Below are 17964 nucleotides of genomic sequence, written 5' to 3'. Positions count from 1 at the left end.
GGGCAGCAAATGATCTGGAGTCCAGAACCAAAGACAATTCTCGGACAATAAGGGATGTACTGGAGAATGTGTAAGCATCTCTGGAACAACATCTTTAACTTGCATGTCAAAGTTACTCATCTGAGAAGTTGTGTTGCTGGATTAATTAATCCAGTTTTGTCTTTGTTTTATTACTTGCATTAAGCTAATAAGCTGTGATTTTCCTGAGCCAAGCGATTTACCTTAATTGTGGTGGCTGCAGCAATGCTGGTTCTGGCATTTCTTGGACTTTGTATGATTTACTACCTGTTTCTAATACCCAAATGCACCATAAGATTGGGACTTCAATTTTATGTCTAAGCATTTGCGCTTATTGAACTTTAAATCTGTTTTCCTTATTATTATTTTTTAATTAATTTTTTGAACTAATCTGATCCCTGTGATTGTTGGTTGGCAGTATTTTCTATTCTTGGACTGAAGACTCTGGTTTACTTGTAAGTTCTATATGTAGAAAAACTTGTTTTTTCCACGAGGATAAAAAATGCATGAAGATATGGTTTGATAAATTAAACCATTAAACATTGTCCTGTTGATTATCTGTTTCTGCTTTGTTTCTCAGTTTGGTACTTGGTGCATGGTTTCTTGTGGCGGGAACATTTATTCTTTGTGGAGTGTTCGTTTTATTAAACAGGTAAGTTGGTTTTATCTCTAAACCCCCGCGGTATTCGTGTCCAAAATATAAGGTGGTCAGCACTTCCAGTAACACATTTGGATTGTCATTGTCAAATACTTGGTTGATATTTTTCCCTTCAAAATAAAAGCCTGCAATGATGTTTTTTCTTGCAGAAAGAAAAACAACAATTAAATTAAAAAGGTTACATTTGATGGATTATTTTTTTGTTCTGCAAAGTTTACCACTATTAAATCTTTGCCTCTTGATATTTTGTTGACATCCAAATAGGCCTTCAGGGTGAAAAAAACCTCCCTTGAAATGTCAATTCTGCTGCTACAATGAATGGTCATTAATATTTTTAATCAATTGAGAATGCCATGAATGAGATATTTACATTCATTAAGAACTAAATATATGAAAGGGTTCTACATTCATTCATTAGCAGCACTTGCTAATGAAACCTTATCAATTAGTATTACCTGAAAGAAATTAGTTATAGACACCAATGCAATTTGATCAGCCCTTATAATTGGGTTGGATCTCGTTCAGAATGATGAAAGACTTATCCAAAAGTTAGGAAAGGCATATACAAAATACGCATGAATTCTCCCATGAATCTTCCCTTATGTGCCAAAAGGGGAAATAGGGAAGAAATTTCCTTTTTGTTCTCTTAGATAACAGTGTGAGATTCTTAGTCTAGGTTCCTCTCTATAGGTTCATTGAGCATGATTTTGATCTAGCTTCCCAGTATTGCTCTTGATCCTTCTTAGATGTAACCTGTAACCATGGGATATTGGCGAGGTAATGTAAGTCTAATGTACGATTAGAATTAGAAAGCACCGATTTGATGAAAGAAATAAATATTTTGAAATTTTATAACCTGAATACCTCTTGTAGGAAGTCTGCGGTGCCTGCCTTTTCTTTCAGGACATTTGAAACCACAGCTTTCAAAAAATTCTAGCACATTCTCCCTAGGTCCATGGTAGACAATCTGCCCCTCTGATAAGAGTATTATGTCATCAAAGAAATCAAATGTTTCTGGCGCTGGCTGCAACAGAGACATGAGAATTGTTGCATCCATGAGATGGGTAAACTGTTGTAGGCATTTAACTATCTGATACGTGGTCGAGTTGTCAAGTCTTGTCGAGATCTCGTCCATGAAGAGAGTCTTGGTAGGTCCAACAATCATCTCCCCTGATACGTTCTCTAATAACATAATGATATCTAGACTATGTGATTAGTTATATTTTTCTTGTTCTGGCACTGTTTTGGTAGCCTGAGGTATTTATCTATATATTTTTCCAAGCAAAACCTAATATGAACCTGAGGAAAGCTTTGTCACATTTTGGATGGCATTCTTGATAAACCCATCAACATAAACTAGTACACCTAATAAAAAAGCCTTTAATCTAGCACCTGCTATCACAAAAAAGCTTTAATTGACAATGTCCATGGAATTAGATGAATTGAATGGAAAATGTGGACAAATTGTTGAAAAAACATCTGGATGCTGTCACATGATTTGCAGGTCAGTAAGCCGGTAAAATGCATTTTGTTGAATATTATTTTTGATAATACCCCATTCATTTTTGATAAAGATAACTGGTTCCTAGTCTGAAAATTAGATTGTCTAATGATAGCTGTAGGTTATGATATCTATAGTGTGTGCATATGGATGCCTAAGTATTTTCAGTTGAAAAGCAAAGCTACATACTAATTGTCCATGGCTTAACAAAGATGTTTCTTCAAATGTATCTAGCTTACGGCCATGACAGATCAAAATTAAAGAGAATTTCTTTTGCTTTGCATGATCATCATCTGTAAATACTTCTTCGTGCTCCCAATCATCTCGTGCAAGTTAATTGACCATTCTCAGAGAAAACCAACCACTATTTAGTATTGGGTAGTTAGGTATAGTCTAGAGTTGGGCCCCAAAATTTTTTAGGAGATTGGAAATGCATCACAATGTGATGTTGAATTCTTGTCTGTGAAAGGAATATGTATACATAGTTTTTAGAATAAACTTACTCGAAAACTATACCCTACTTTTATGTTGAACCATTTTAGTTTATATTTGTATTAATCATAATACCTCTGGCATAGCTTGTGTCAAACTGTTACTCTTGTTTCCAATGATTCATAAAAAATTACAGATCATAAACAAAGATATTCAATTGGTACAAATGATGTGCAGGCATTGCAAAGTTCCATCTTCCAAATGGCTGTTTGATTATTTTTCCAAACAAAAGTATCTTATTCACTGCAGTGTCCACCTTCAAAAGAGCAGATAAATAATTCCAATTTGCAATCACAAAGAATGATCCAATTTTACTGCAGTGTCCACCTTCAAAAGAGCAGATAAATAATTCCAATTTGCAATCACAAAGGATGATCCGATTTTATGTTGCCTTCCCATCTCAACACTGGCTGCTTCATCATCCCCAAGAATTTTTAGCAAATGAAAGGCATTCCAAAGGGCCTGTCAAGGGGATTCTCTGGACGGGCAGAGTCGGAGCAGAGAAAGATGGTGAAAGAAATAAGAGTGAGGAAATATGACAAGTTGCTGGTAATCAGTATAGAGTATCTCCTGGCACATTTTGTTCACAAAAGTAAGGGTACTTTTGCCCATGGTAATTTGGTTGTGGACCCCTATATTGTGTTTGTGCACCCTCACGCTTGCAGATTTCTGTGGGCTTGCTTTTCTGCATTCAAGGTGGTTCTGTGGTCAGGAAACCTAGAGAGGTCCATGATTTTGTGCTGCAGAACATTTTAGGAGGTAGTAGTTCTGGTAGGATTCTTTCTTATTCCATTGAGGACTATATCATAACGAGAATCAACCGACAGGGCAACGCAGTTCATGGATGTTATAAGAATTTGACTAGAGTGTGGGAAGATCTGGGAGACATGGTAGTGCAAATACACTTTTAATTGATACTTCAAATGTGGCCAGGGTTAGAAATCAAGATGGAAATGTCATTTGCCCCATTCCCTACCAATATCATGTGCAGGCTTCTCATGGGCAACTAGAGACCTATCTCTTGCATTATTTGGAATGTTTGGAATCGGTGCCACGTATTCCTGAATTTATAAATAATTTTCCTGTTTCGGCTGGAAACGGAACTCAGTTGGCAACGGTCTCAATTCGAAGAGGGCAAGGTTATTCCACCACAGAGTCATGGAATTTTAAACAACTGGAATATGTTTCCGAGCAGTGTAACTGAAACTTCTAATTCTCAGTTGCATTAATTTAATACTCAATGCCTTGGGATTAGTAATACTGCCCAACATTTTCCCATTACAAGAACAAACATCTCATTCTCGCAGTCAGTTCCACCTGCTGCTAACTTCGGTATTTTTGAAATGTATCACGGACTCTCGTCAAGTGTATTCTTGGGTTTCAATGATCATATACAGACTTATAGAAACATTAATTATACGAGGGAACTTATTAAGCTGAGTGATGACACTATGAAATATGCGAGGTAACTAAATCGGGGGAACGTTGATTTGCATAACGTGGCCTGTGAGAAGGAAAAATTGGAAAAGACGCTGCAAGAAAGGGAGGACTGTCTACAAAAAGCGGTAGATGCCTTAAAGAAAGTAACTGAAGAAAAGAAAAAGGCAGAAGAGAAAAACGCTAACATATCAAAAAAAATTGTAGAAAGGGGTAGGGCTTTGAAACAGGTGAAACTGGAGAAGAACTTAGCAATAAAACAGAGAGAAAACATTATTTGTTCTTTGCGAGGAACTGTCTAAGTTCTGCAAGAAAAGTTAGGAAGCTTTGAGAAGAAAGAGAGAGAGAAAAATATTTGTCAAGATGGAAGCTGAGAAAGAAACGGCTCAAGTTCAATCTACTTTGACAACTATCACTGAACTGAAACGAGAAGAAAACTGTATTCTCTCTTTCCTCAGTTGTTTCTTCAAGAGTGAAGCGACCAGCGTCCGTCAAGACTAGTAGTCTTTTGTTAGTTTGATGTTTATGTCTTGTTATCAGAAATCATATAAATTATCTTTTTTCCTTGCATCAAAATGTTTTATTCATTTTATAAGAGCTTTCAAATGTCCAAAGACTGACAATTGAAAACTGAAAATGCAGCTCTCTTGCTTGTGGACACATGTTTGGCATGTCTTGTATTAGAAAGTGGCTTCAGCGACATGTGAATAACATTGGCAAGGTAAGATTATTCAACCTCGTAATTGTTGATTTCCATGGTCTTGATGTTAAGTGAGCTGGTAAGGCTATGAACTTTTTCAAAAAGATTAAGTTTCTATGTTTTTGTTGCAACCAAATCTTGGGAATTGTAATTTTCTATTTCTGTAAATGTGTAGTGTCCGCAATGCAATAACAAAGCTGAGCTGGATGACATCAGAATTCTTTATGCCCCAGTTATAGCTGTCACTGCTCAACAATAGTGGCAGATCAGTCGTCTTTGTTGCAATACCCACAGTTTATAGTAGTGTCCACAATGCAATAACAAGGTTGAGCTGGATGACATCAGAATTCTTTATGCCCTAGTTATAGCTGTCACTGCTCAACAATAGTGGCAGATCAGTCGTCTTTGTTGCAATACCCACAGTTTCTATCATCAAGAGACAACTGAAGATAATTTTTTAAAGGCATTAGAAGGCTACTCCCTCCCCAATTCCCATAAATATTTGTTTGGTGAAGGGTAAAGGCTCTGACAGAAAGGAAACCTTGTGAAATTCTAAGGCTCTTTTAATTTTTGTAATGCACCTAAACATCATTTGCTTTCTAATTTTGTATCAGTAACACGATGCTTATCAAAGAAGCACAAAGCATTAGACTAAAAGAACAAAAAGTTAAACAGACAAAAGCTAATTACAAATCTGGATCATTTCCGCCTTACCTGGGGAAATTGTTACCAAATTTTGTTGATTTTAAAAAGATCTACCCTTTTCAATGAAGGATGTAATAGTCTTAGGTTCTTGGTATGGATCTGCATGCTCTGTACTATTAAGCATCGACAAACATCTTCTAATGTGAAATGCTGTAATAGTCTTAGGTTCTTTGTGTGGACCCGCATTTTTTGTATTAATAATCATAAACAAACATCTTCAATGTGAATATTAATAATGGACAAACATTTTCTAATGTGAAATGCTTGAACTAGGGAAATAACACTTTATCTTGTTAAAGATATATTTGAAGCAAAAGCAGTAGTGCAAATAATATCATGAGAAACAAGCATGTGGAGGTTAAAGAGATTTGAAGCAGAAGCACTACTGCAAATGATATCATGAGAAACATGCATGTGCAGGTGAGTAAAGTTCTTCATCAAAGCAACATGAGCATTTGAAAGTAGGAGTTGTTAAATGTTCTATGTTTTTGTCTTCTCTTTTTTTGATATATTTTTTGAATGGGATGCATCCAAGCATTGAAATTTCAGAAGTTGGGCTTATTGTGCATATGAAATGGCATGTGTTCATGCTTTTGAAATTTTACTCAGAGAAAAGAAAAGATGGATTTGGTATTGCATATGAATGAGATGTATTCTTCATATATGCTTGGCCATCTATAGAGGTTTCTTGATTTTGGGTAATTAACTTAACCTCTTGATTTTGGGTAATTAACTTACTCTAAAATGAAATAAGACATTCAATGTGTTCCTGAAAAGTAATTGCACAATGATCCAGTGCAAGAAAACAAGGTTTTCCACAAACCAATTAACTCTTCTAAAAAAATTTAACAATTTCAATTTAATAATCCTATCGGCCTCTCTTTGTACCTTTTGGAACAATTGCTAGTTATTTGCAACTGGACTATTCTTGTATTACCTACCGTTATGCTACACTACACTGCAGTCTAACCTATCAAATAGGAAGACGAATGGAAACTTCAAACAGATACTTTTCTATAACGTACTTTTCTTCGTGTTGACTGGTAAAGCAAGTAGCGAGTCATCATTCATATTCATTCATAAAATTTTCCTTACGTGTTGACTGGTTGTGCAAGTCAAGCCATCATTCGTCTTCGTTTCATAAGATTTTCATATATTATAAACCACGTGGAAAGAAATATGGTAAACAAGTCAAGGTCTCTGTTGATTTCCATACATCCAAAACTAAACGTCAGGTGCGAAGGATACGCAATTCGGCCGAGTAAAATGAGTAAAGTCAATCGATATTTGGACTTCGGAAATGAGGTCCACGGAAAATTCGCATCTTATTAATTTCTTTACAGTATTACCTTGCTTGCTGCCACAAAATTTAGCATGCTCTAACATTCGATACTTGGATGAACATTGCAAATAAGTTTTGCTTTTTTTATTTATTTTACTGTTCCAATATTAAACATAATTTTGTTTATATTAGCTTATACTTAGATGAACATTAACATTAACATAATTTTGTTTGTATTGGAATAGGTTTCAGGAATTTAGTAAAATGAGGGAAGTCAATCGATGCTTTCACTTCGAAAATGAGGTCCACGCACAATTCGCACCTTATTAATTTGTTTACATTATTACCTTGCTTGCTGCCAGAAAAGTTGCCATGCTGTAACATTTGATACCTCTCTTAGCATTTTACACTCGACAAGGTTTGGTGTGTTTGTATTTTTTTTTTTTTTTTTATTTTACTTTTACTTTTACTGTTTCAATATTAAACATAATTTTTTTGTATAAGAATAAGTTTTAGGCATTTTATTTGAATTATTAACAATTATTAGGTAAATGGTAGAGACTTAGCTAGTTAGAATAGAGAATTGTGATTTATCTTGAAACATGTTATGGTATAAGTGTTTTAATGCCTATCATAGATTTATATTTATAGTAGTTTACTAACCATTTGATTTATATTATTATCTTGATTAAATTAAAAGTAAAAAAGACATACTTGCTTTTTAGAAGTTGAATCCTATTAATTATTGATAATTAAATTAAAAGATTAGAATCTTTATTTTAAAATAGACATCATAATTGTAATAAAAAAGAAGATCATGTCCACATATGTTAGATTTCCATTTTTTAATTTTAATTTTTTTAAATGATTTTTGATATATATACTTAGCTTATATATTAATTATTTTTAAAATCAACAACAACAACAATAATAATAATAATAATTTAAATTAAATTATATTTTAATTAGTTTTTGTTTTATTTTTTCTATTTTAACAATGTAAAATGTTTCATTTGAATGTTTATTATAGATTGATATCTATTTGCATTCAATAATTATTTACTTTTTTATTTATAAATTACATTAGTTCTAATTTTTCATACATTGTGAATTATATAAAAACAAAAATGAAAATATCTCATTAACATGAGAAAATAGTAAAGTCAATAATAATTTTCTACACAAAAATTCATTCTAGTTTCTTTCTTTACCATAACCTTCGTTGCAATCAAAATTACTATGCACATTTTTATCATGTGAAAATTTCAATGTAGAAGATTAATTAATTACCGTCTATATTGGAATTGGGCTGAAGGATTTTTTTACCATAAATGGAAAATTAATCTTGGAACATTCTTCATCTATGTCACAATATGATAGATTAAATAGAGAGTTTGAGAAATGAAAGATGACCATTTTTAGTTTCAGATGCAATAATAACAAATTAAATTAATTTATTATTTCTTTTGTCATTTGTCAACAAGTTGCTTCGACTCTCTTCCATAAGCATTCAGATTTAACTCCTCAAGGCAAAGAATTCCCTATTGCAATGTAAGTAATGTACAATATATACGTAATTCTCGACAACTGTGGTGCATAAAATGTGCATGGTAACGACGCATAATGTGCTCAAGATAATATGTGGTACGATCATAACTAAAACACAATTTAGAATTGTGTGTACCAAAATGTTATCTCTGCGACAAACAACATCCAAAATTTTTGCCTATGTCAATTTCAGAGCCTACAATAACTGTCGTTTCAAGCCCCCTTGAGTCATCTAGTTGCCTGATTTGTTATTTATTTGTTTTCTCCTAGTGTAACATCCTCTTAGTCAATGTTTCTTAAGAATTGTCACTTAACCACTAGAAGCACTAGAGTAAGTAAGTATATGCTTAGGTGAACTCACGATCTTTCTCGACTTCGAAACTTTCCTTCTTTCCATGCACATACTCGAAAAACATGAAAAAGCAATAAAAAGAATGAAAAACACTCAAAAAATAAAAAACATCACTCCAAGTTGGTGAAGACCTATGCCCTCCTTGAGCACACTCCTTCGGCTCAAAGGACTGTGCCCTCCTTGATCACACTCCTTCGTCCCAAAGGAGTGCACCCTCCTTGAACACATTCCTTCGTGATGAACATATGTGCCTTCCATGAGTGCACTTTCCATCCATGCATGTGCCATCTTGTTGCATATGGGCACACTCTTAGAAAACGGGAGCCCACTTAACTTCCTTTAACTAATCCTTTCATGCAACAACAAGTGTCACTCATGCATGAATCGATTTTGCATGCAGATTTCTTTAAATTAACTGAGCTAATGATTCTTCTCGCATAAACATTCCATCTCGGTTGGGCACACAACTAGGAATCAATAGTCTCTTCATCAACTAGTGCCTCAAGTAAGTATTGCATGTCAAATTTTTCCATTGCATTTCATGATTTCACCATCATCCTTTCTCTTGTTATTGTAGATCCTTCATTTTTCAGTTTGTTTGGTAGCGTTTATGTTGAATCTTCATGTTGCAAGCATTAATCAGCTGTTGCATACATAAACTCTTTATCTTCTTCAACCTTTCATATTCCACCATGCATGCAACAACAACTATAAAGCCTTGCAGATATTTCTTTCCCTTATCTTATCATGGAATCTTGTTTTTCAGACTTGTTACTAATATTTCAACATGTAGTGTGGACTTCTTGATCTCAAAGCCTAAGCGGCCTCAAACTACAACCTAGAATACCAGGTTCTTCTTATGAGTGCACATCTTCACCACGAAGAACTGTGACCTCCCTTGAGTGGATGAGCACATCATGAAGACATGAAGCATCTTCCTTCAAAAATTCAACATGTGATAGTATGCCCTCCTTTGTATTTAGTGCATAGTCACATTGTGAAGGGTCGAAGCCTTTTTAACCTCTTCCTTTGTCCCTTCGAAGTGAAACCTCCCTGAATGTTTGAGCAGATGAGCACATAAGGAAGACCCGAAGGCCCAAAAAAATCACCCCTTTAAACCTTCAGATTATGCCATGGAAGACTTTTTTCACTTGCTCGAGCGCATAAGTGCACTTCAAAGCCCTGAATAACCGTGTTCATCCCTTTATGATTTGAATGTGTGCCCTCCTAGTTTGCATGCTCATTTTCTCATGCATGCAATTTAATTTTCGTTGTTGTTCATGTCAGCCTCCTATACTAATAGGTTTCATTTTTCATGATTGATAGTGGAAATGCCAAATATGTCATTCTTTTCATGCTGCAAAGGTTCCATATTTCCAAGAAAACTCAGAAAATTTAAAAAATGTAAAGAGGGTATGCCCTAAAAGAATAATCAAAGGGTAAAAAGAACAATGAATAGGCCAAGAGAAAAGTAAGGAATTGAACCCCAATCAAAAGGCCATGAAAGTGTGCTAGCTCAAATGCCACTACTCTATTCCATTTTTGGAGAGTTTCACAATTAAGGGTAGGCCAAACAGCTTAATCTTGGCTTCCCTAGGTTTAAATTGCTTGTTTTAGAAGATAGAGAATAAATATCTGTCCAAACTGTTTAATCTTGGCAGATTATTAGATAGGTAGAGAAACAAGGGTGCTCAACAGTTTAATCTGAGCCCCTGGAAGGAATAAGGGTAGATTTAGATAGGAGGATAGCCAAAAGAATAGAAAAAATCAGGGTTTGCTAGTCTAAGTGCACCCAAACAAAAAGAAGAAAAAATGTTAGGCTAAGTAGGCTAGGTAGGCAGTTTTGAGGTTGCTGAATGAAGAATTGTGATCAATTTTATGTTTCAAAGTGTTAATTTACTTCAGATCACAAGTGCAAAGCAGTTTTCCCTTGGAGCAGCTCAAGTGAGGCATGACTAACTTCCCCTTCATCCTTTTCCCCAAATCATTTACTAATTTCCCCCAGAGATGTTAAGATCTGCTTAATATCACTAAATTACTCATCATATTCCATAACTTTGCCTAAGTAAAGATCTGGTTTACTTAGGGGTGCTCATATTCCTTGTATAAGTCCATTTTCCCTTTAAAAGCCTAAGTTTCTCATACTTAGCACTTTCTTCACAAATTCATATTAATTTCTAACTCTATTATATAAATCCCACTTATTCTTCCCTTCCCATATTAAAAATATATATATATAATCCCCCATAAGTACATATCCCCTCCTTTGGTTGAAATATAACCATAAGTATTTCTTTGGGAATTACTAAGTTTACTTGAAACTTAGTAAGAACCCTTATCACTTCATAAAACACCCCTTCCAATGCATAAAAACCCTTCTCCGATTCAAAAAAACTTCTTCCGATCATATAAAACCCTCCTCTAATGCAATTCACCCTCCTCCGATCTCATTTATTCCCCTCCAACGCGATATCGCAGTCGGAGGTAGTAGTCAAAGTGTTGGCCCCATTTGTTTATGCCCTGTTGGAAACCCACCGATGCGATTTCGCAAGTCGGCAATCGTAATATATATGTGCCTTTGTTTATGTGAACAATCCATCCTCCGATGCGATATCGCTATCGCAATCTCCCTTTATCGCAATCTTCACTTTTATGCATATCTCCCTTTTCACCACATTTCTCAGTTTTACTGCAAAACATTACTTTACCGCAAATGCATGCTTTATCGTAAATCATATGCTTTATCGCAAATCCATGCCTTTATCGTTAATCGCCCCTTTATCTCTATATCGCGGTCACACATATATAAAGGCACATGACCCCTTCCCCCCTGCCGACGCGATATAGCGATCGCCCCGCTCACTGTCCGATCAACCTGCCCATCCAACGGTCTATATTTTGTCGCATCGCCCCATTTCGCTATCACTCATCGCTATTGTTTGAAGGCCTTCGCCCCTTACCACCCCCAATATGCGATCGCCGAAGCGATATCGCTATCGCATGTCGCCACATTGCTTATTTCCATATATTCATGTCCCCTTGCTCCCTGCCAATGTGATATTGCGATTTAATCGCAGTCATTGGATCTGCGCTCGCTAGATCCAATGACCCGGATTTGTTCTCTGCTACAGTGATCGCTCCCGCCCTCTATTTCATCAAATCTCCCGCTTAAGTTGTTTTTTGCCTTATAAAGGTAAAAATGGCTATTTCTGCATATTTCCATTCAGTGCCTGTGCGCGCTCCATTGCAAAGGAAGCCTGGTCATTTCTTCAGCCATTTTTGATCACCTCAGTCCAAAATAGCTTCGGACAATGAGCTCGGCCTCAACACAGTCATCATTATGCAAATCCTCTGCCATTATTCAGTTTTTCCTCCTTTTTTGATAAAGTTTTGATCTGCCAGCGCCAAAACCCTTCTAAAGTCCGTAGAAAGTAACAAAAAGCTCCGCAGCAGTTCTTTTTTTCCATAAAGTGGTAGGCAAGGGCGATTTAGCAGAATTAAAGGGTATCAGTGAAGAAAAATAGTATCAGAACAACAGAAAAGTGTATCAGTGCAGAAATGAAAGAATATCAGTGGAGAATTAAAGCCACAACAAAGGAACATTTAAGAGCATCCCCACAAGTCAAAGAGTATCAATACAGAGTTCAAAGCTATTAAAAGCTAATCATATCAGAGTTAATGAGCAGCAGAGCCACCTAAGAGCAGCATATCAAAGATTAAAGAGTAGTTATTGCAGAATGAACAACACATAGCTAAAAGGACGCCTTGAAGCCATGTTTTGATGGAGCTGCCTCCAGCGCAGCTTAAGCTAGATTTTTTACATTACTTGCAGTAGAAGTTAGGTTAATCTTAGATATTTTTATCAGATCTTTTGAGAGATCTTGTTTGTACATGTTTTTCCTATAAATACCGCCCTGAGCTATGTAATAAGGGTTGGTTGTTTGATTAAGTCACTCCAGACTTGCACTGTAATCTTGAGAACTCTTCTAATCAAAGATTGCTGGAATGTTATGCATTTGAACTGGTTGGTTGTGGATTTGATGGCTAAAGAACATATTGCAGAATTCTCGTGCTTTCTCATGGACCAATAAGTCTTTCTCACTTCTGTTTTCAGTTTCTACGTGGTTATATCATCTATGTATCATGATCTAGATTGCATAAAAGAAGAATAGCCCAGATTTTACCTCTATGTACTATGTGCTCAATTTCTGTAATTTCTCTATGTTTTCTTCAGAATCAGTAGTGAATATGAATCCTTTATTGCTCATGTTTACATTAATTCCTTCATATATGAATGCTGTTTAGGAATCCTTAATTTCTCCTAGAAAGTATTCTCTCATTTTCCCTCTGTTAGAGTAATGAAAGATTCTTAGTTACCTTTCATTCCCTGACCTCCATTTCATCTTATTTCCAGCTTTTAAGATTGTTCCATGTGTAGCTATCCTACTCTGTATTCCTCTTTTCACCAAAAAAATCACATCTAGCAGCCCTTAATCATTGACTCCATGTCCAATGGTCTGAACTTCTCACTTTGCATGCCAACTCTATTTGAAAACATCATCCTTCCCACCAAACTTCAAACAAAACCCATGCACATCATAACTAGCCTAAAATCACCCCTAAACAAAGCTAAATTATAAAGAGAGAGCCCTCTCTAATTGCAGGTAGGCTAGGACCTGCAATCCAAAGATTGGTTTTTGGTTACCTCGGCCGTATCCCTTAGGAGCGAAGGGACAACCTGAGTGATAACATCATTGGCGACTCCACTGGGGAAGAATGTATTTTTCCAATCGCTGTCTTAGACGCTAGCTCCAAAGAAGAAATGACGCTACACCAGGTCTAACCCAGACCCAGATCTCGCAGCTGTTTTTGAAAATCCAAATTTAATCCCAAGAAATCTTAGAAAACAAGAGCGAAAGGAAGATTCTGTGGAGTCAAGCGCTGAAACAGTTCCGCATATATTTATTCCAACCCCTGTTAAAGTTTCATTCCATCCTCACACCGTTGTTTCTCCTAGTTCATCATCCACCTCTCAAAGCACCTTTTCTACACCTCCATCCGCTGCACATACTCCTACTGTTATCACAGTTGTTCCCGTCATTCCATTTCTTCCTACTATTCCATTTATCCCTGTAAATATGGCTAATAGATATGTACCTTTACAGTTACCCGAAAATCTAGAGGCTATGCCTCAGGATTATCAAACTAAAATCACATATTTTGATGGTACTGGTTCTTACACAGCCCTGCAACACACCAAGAAAATGCAGGACTATTTTGAGAATTACGAAATAGATGATGATGATGTAAGAATGAAGATTTTTGTCCAAAGTTTAACAGGAGATGTAAGGCCTTGGTTTAGAGCTCTTCCTGTGAATTCTATAGCTGATCCTAAAGCTCTTTACCAAACATTTCTTAATAGATGGGAGAAGAATAAAGATCCGATGCACATTCTGTCTGTATATGACACAATCAAAAGTGGCCCACAAGAAGCTGTCTTAGACTATTGCGCTAGGTTCAACAATGTTTACAATGCTAATCCAAAAAACCTTAGACCTCCACCCGATCTAGCCTTATACAAATTCCCTGACGGATTCAATTCAGACATGGCATATCAATTGAGGGAAAGAGCCCCTCAAACCTTAGCAAACATGCAAAATATAGCTGTTAGTGTGGAGGCAAACCTGATCACTAAACGAAATAGAGCAAGAGCTGAAAGAAGAACTACTTTTAAAGAAGAGCCTTCAGCATTGGAGCAAAAACTGGATGCAATCATCAATGGCATGCACAGACTTGGAGACAGAGTAGAAACTGTTGAAAGAAAATCATCATGGGATGGACAACAAAGTAATACTATCAGAAACCCAAATTTTAGAAAAAACCAAAACCCAAATGTTGGAAGGGCTAGCCCCGACCATGATATAAGACCTCCTTTTCAATAAAACTATGTTGAAATATCAACATCTAGTGAGCCAACCGAGGAAACTCACATAAACTTGATGGGTTTGAAGAATGAGCAACAAGTTTTCCTAACCCAACAAGACCAAGATGACCATGATATCAATCAATTCCAACCAAGTCCGGAGAGTCATTTGACTTCAAAGAAGGCTATGATGCAGCAGTATATGAAGTCCACAAACAGTACAAATTGAGAACTAGAACCATAGACGTGCCTGAACCTATCAAACCAAAGGATACCAAACAGCCAAAGAAGATCAAAGACAAGGCTGTTCTCACAGAACCTGCTGATAAAACAGGCCCAAACCCAAAGGAAGTTACTATAGAAGATGTATCAGACATTCAGACCTTTAAGAGTCAGCCATTTGTATCCTCTTCCTCAAAAGAGAATTCAAATAGCACCCATGGAAACACTTCCGAAACATAAAAAGCTCAAAATAACACTGAAAATCAAGAGAAAATCGCTGAAAATATAGTTGAAAAACGTAAATCTATTATTCACATGTTGTGGGGAAAAATGCCTATGCAGGACGATCCTATCCACCTAAGGTGTGACAGTGCCTTAGCAAAAAACAGAGACAGCTATTCTAGTATTCTTTCCTTTATGAATTAAGAATGAATAATTTGTTGTGGGGAAAAATGCCTATGCAGGACGATCCTATCCACCTAAGGTGTGATATTGCCTTAGCAACAAACAGAGACAGCTATTCTAGTATTCCTTCCTTTATGAATTAAGAATGAAGAGAGAGATAGATGGACTAACCGGTGTCTTCCGTTTGTCCCTCGATCCAACTTCTCTTCTCTTGGAGAGTTCCCAGCTACTTGCCTTCTCGCTCGCCCAGCTTCAAGAGGTTTCTACAAGATCACAAGAAGAGAACACTACACAAGACATGGATTCATATTCATAACTAGTTCAGGATTAGAAATAAACTAAACATACTAATGCATTCATACATAAAAAATACACCAGCATATAGGAGAAACCAAGATAGCTTTATTGATGAATAACAAGGTTCAGGAAGAGATACAACCCAGAGGGCTCCAATCCAGCATCTCCTTCCCAGCAAATGGAATTCCTATCTTCACCCCCTTCAAAGTAATAAGCACCCAATATTTCCAGCCTCAAACCAACAGCAATTCTTTGCAATAACAAAATTCCAGCCTCTAGATCTCATGGAGGAGAGATCCATATATAGATGATTGGAGAGAGGATGAGTCAGCTTGAGATCTGACTAGTGTCCTCTCCCTCTGTCAGTTCTTGATTCCACTTGGAGGTTCTTGCTTCCACTTGGAGATTTGGAACCTCTTACTCATCACCAGTTGAATTCCCTGAGGCAAGTGTCATTTTGGAAGCTTCCTGGGTTTTGACACCTTGAGAAATGAGCTTGCCACATGTCCATTCTCGTTCAGCGCAGGTAGCCAGTGTTCCATTTGACATTCAAAGCAGGTATCCAATGTTGGCTTTGACATTCAGCGCAAACAGCTAGTGTAGCCACTGAAATGATCCTGAATTGACTTGTTTTTGAGCAGTTTCTGGTGGAGAACTTCTGTGAATTGCTGTGGTTTGTTAGCCTTGTTCCTCTAGGGGTAGGAACAACATGTTTAGGGACTTTGGATCCCTTAGATTATGGACATTTCATGCTCAATGCTGTAAGGCACAAAAATGTCTATAACAGCTTCCCCCTAAAGTATGAGGCTGTTTATCGGGTGAAATGCTTTATCAGGGGGATCCGAAGTTCATCCAATGCTGGGAGGAGACCTGTAATAAGATACAATACAATACATTATTTTTCATAATGCTTTCATGATCTAGCTGAGGTGGGCATTCCCATGCTCAGCTTTATAAATTCATTTTTCTGTACATAGAACAGACAATCGTCTGATGGTAGACTGATAATTTTGATGAAATTATCATCCTTTGAGTAGGATGATTATCTGCTGCAATGATGTACATGTCAATGTCTTTATCTTTCCTGAATATATATCGCAGCCCGGATGGATGAAACTAGATCCGAGGTCTTCAAACTCGTTCGATCTTCACTCTAAGTACAAGTCGATCCATGTGAGAAATGTTCTGAAGTCGAACATGGAAAGACATCGCTTGATTACCGGTCAATGATGTAAACCGTTAACAAGCGCGAGAGGAATCACCGATAATGATAATGGCCCTCAAGGTACTGCAGTACAATTCACGTGGTGTGAATAAAGGACTTGGCGTCGAACACCACGCAAAATCTTTCGGTCGAAGGTCATTGATGTATACCTATCGCCGGAAGTGAGAAACTTGCCATTGAGGCATGCAAGCTTCAAAGTACTGAAGGGGTTGTTCCTAGATCAACTTCTCGGATAATGAGCTGATGTTGACAAGAAGCGATCCGTCAAAGGAGGGCCTTAATGAATCCCACATCAGTGACACGGAACGGAGCTAATGATTTTAATGGAGGTGAAAACGATCTGTGACATATGATTCAGGGTGGCGGTCATGAAAGGATGAAGGATAATGTATGGTAGTGGATGGGACATGGTTGACTTTTCTGAATGACTTCTCTTGAACATATGGCGACACTGATGCGATGGATTGGTAGCATTACCTCAAAGATGGATGGTATGGCGAGACCATGGATGTGACCGGTGAATGAAACAACCCAACCCGATTGTGGTACGGAGGAAAAGTGTCATGTTCAAGAGCGACTTGCTACCATCAAAGTTTTCTTTAGTTTCTCCCAATTTTTCCCCAGTCATTGCTGACCAGTACCTCTTTATTTTTGTCAAGCTTGAGGAGGATAACATATGCTTGTTTTATAACCTGCCCTTCGGGCAAGCCCATCGCTATGTTTTAACGAGCCTAGCGATAGTGAAACTCGTTCTCGTCTAAAGACAAGTTTGTCGCTATTTAGTGATTTTAACGAGTCTAACGACAAGGATAACTCGGTCCTTTTCATTTTTAGAGAGTCTGAAAAGGTACATAAAGTTAACTCCAAAAGTCCTTTTTCGTCATCTAATCCCTTAAGTCCGAAAAAGTATAAAACAATACAGAAGGGATGAGTTTTCGATAGTTTTAACGAGCCGAACAAAACAAGCGCTCGATCTTTTTGTGCAATAATCCCTCAGGTCCAAAAAGATTAAAATCTAGAGGAGGGATAGCTCTTCCGGTCGCTTTAACGAGCTGGAAGGCCAAAACTCGGCAATCTTTTCATATTTTACGAGTCAGATGAAAAGAGCTTAAAGAAGACTCGTCTTTTGAGGAACGAGTGATAAACAGGGTTAGCAGCTGATTCCAGGTACAGGTTGGAATTTTCCAATCACGGCAGTG

The 17964-nt window shown here is 36.9% G+C and overlaps 1 long non-coding RNA gene across 1 annotated transcript; it reads left to right on the top strand.

Annotated features, from left to right (window-relative positions):
- The first annotated feature begins 566 nt into the window (after positions 1-566).
- Positions 567-5129, top strand: LOC149188247 (uncharacterized). The gene is made up of 3 exons (XR_016256259.1): positions 567-670; positions 4749-4827; positions 4982-5129. It is a non-coding gene; the product is annotated as an uncharacterized LOC149188247 (long non-coding RNA).
- The last annotated feature ends 12835 nt before the right edge of the window (positions 5130-17964 follow it).

Source organism: Pinus tabuliformis, chromosome 3_1, assembly GCF_031772625.1.
Source record: "Pinus tabuliformis cultivar Carrire ecotype Pingquan chromosome 3_1, CPIR1, whole genome shotgun sequence".
NCBI lineage: Eukaryota > Viridiplantae > Streptophyta > Pinopsida > Pinales > Pinaceae > Pinus > Pinus tabuliformis.
This window is presented reverse-complemented; position numbering and strand designations above follow the sequence as displayed.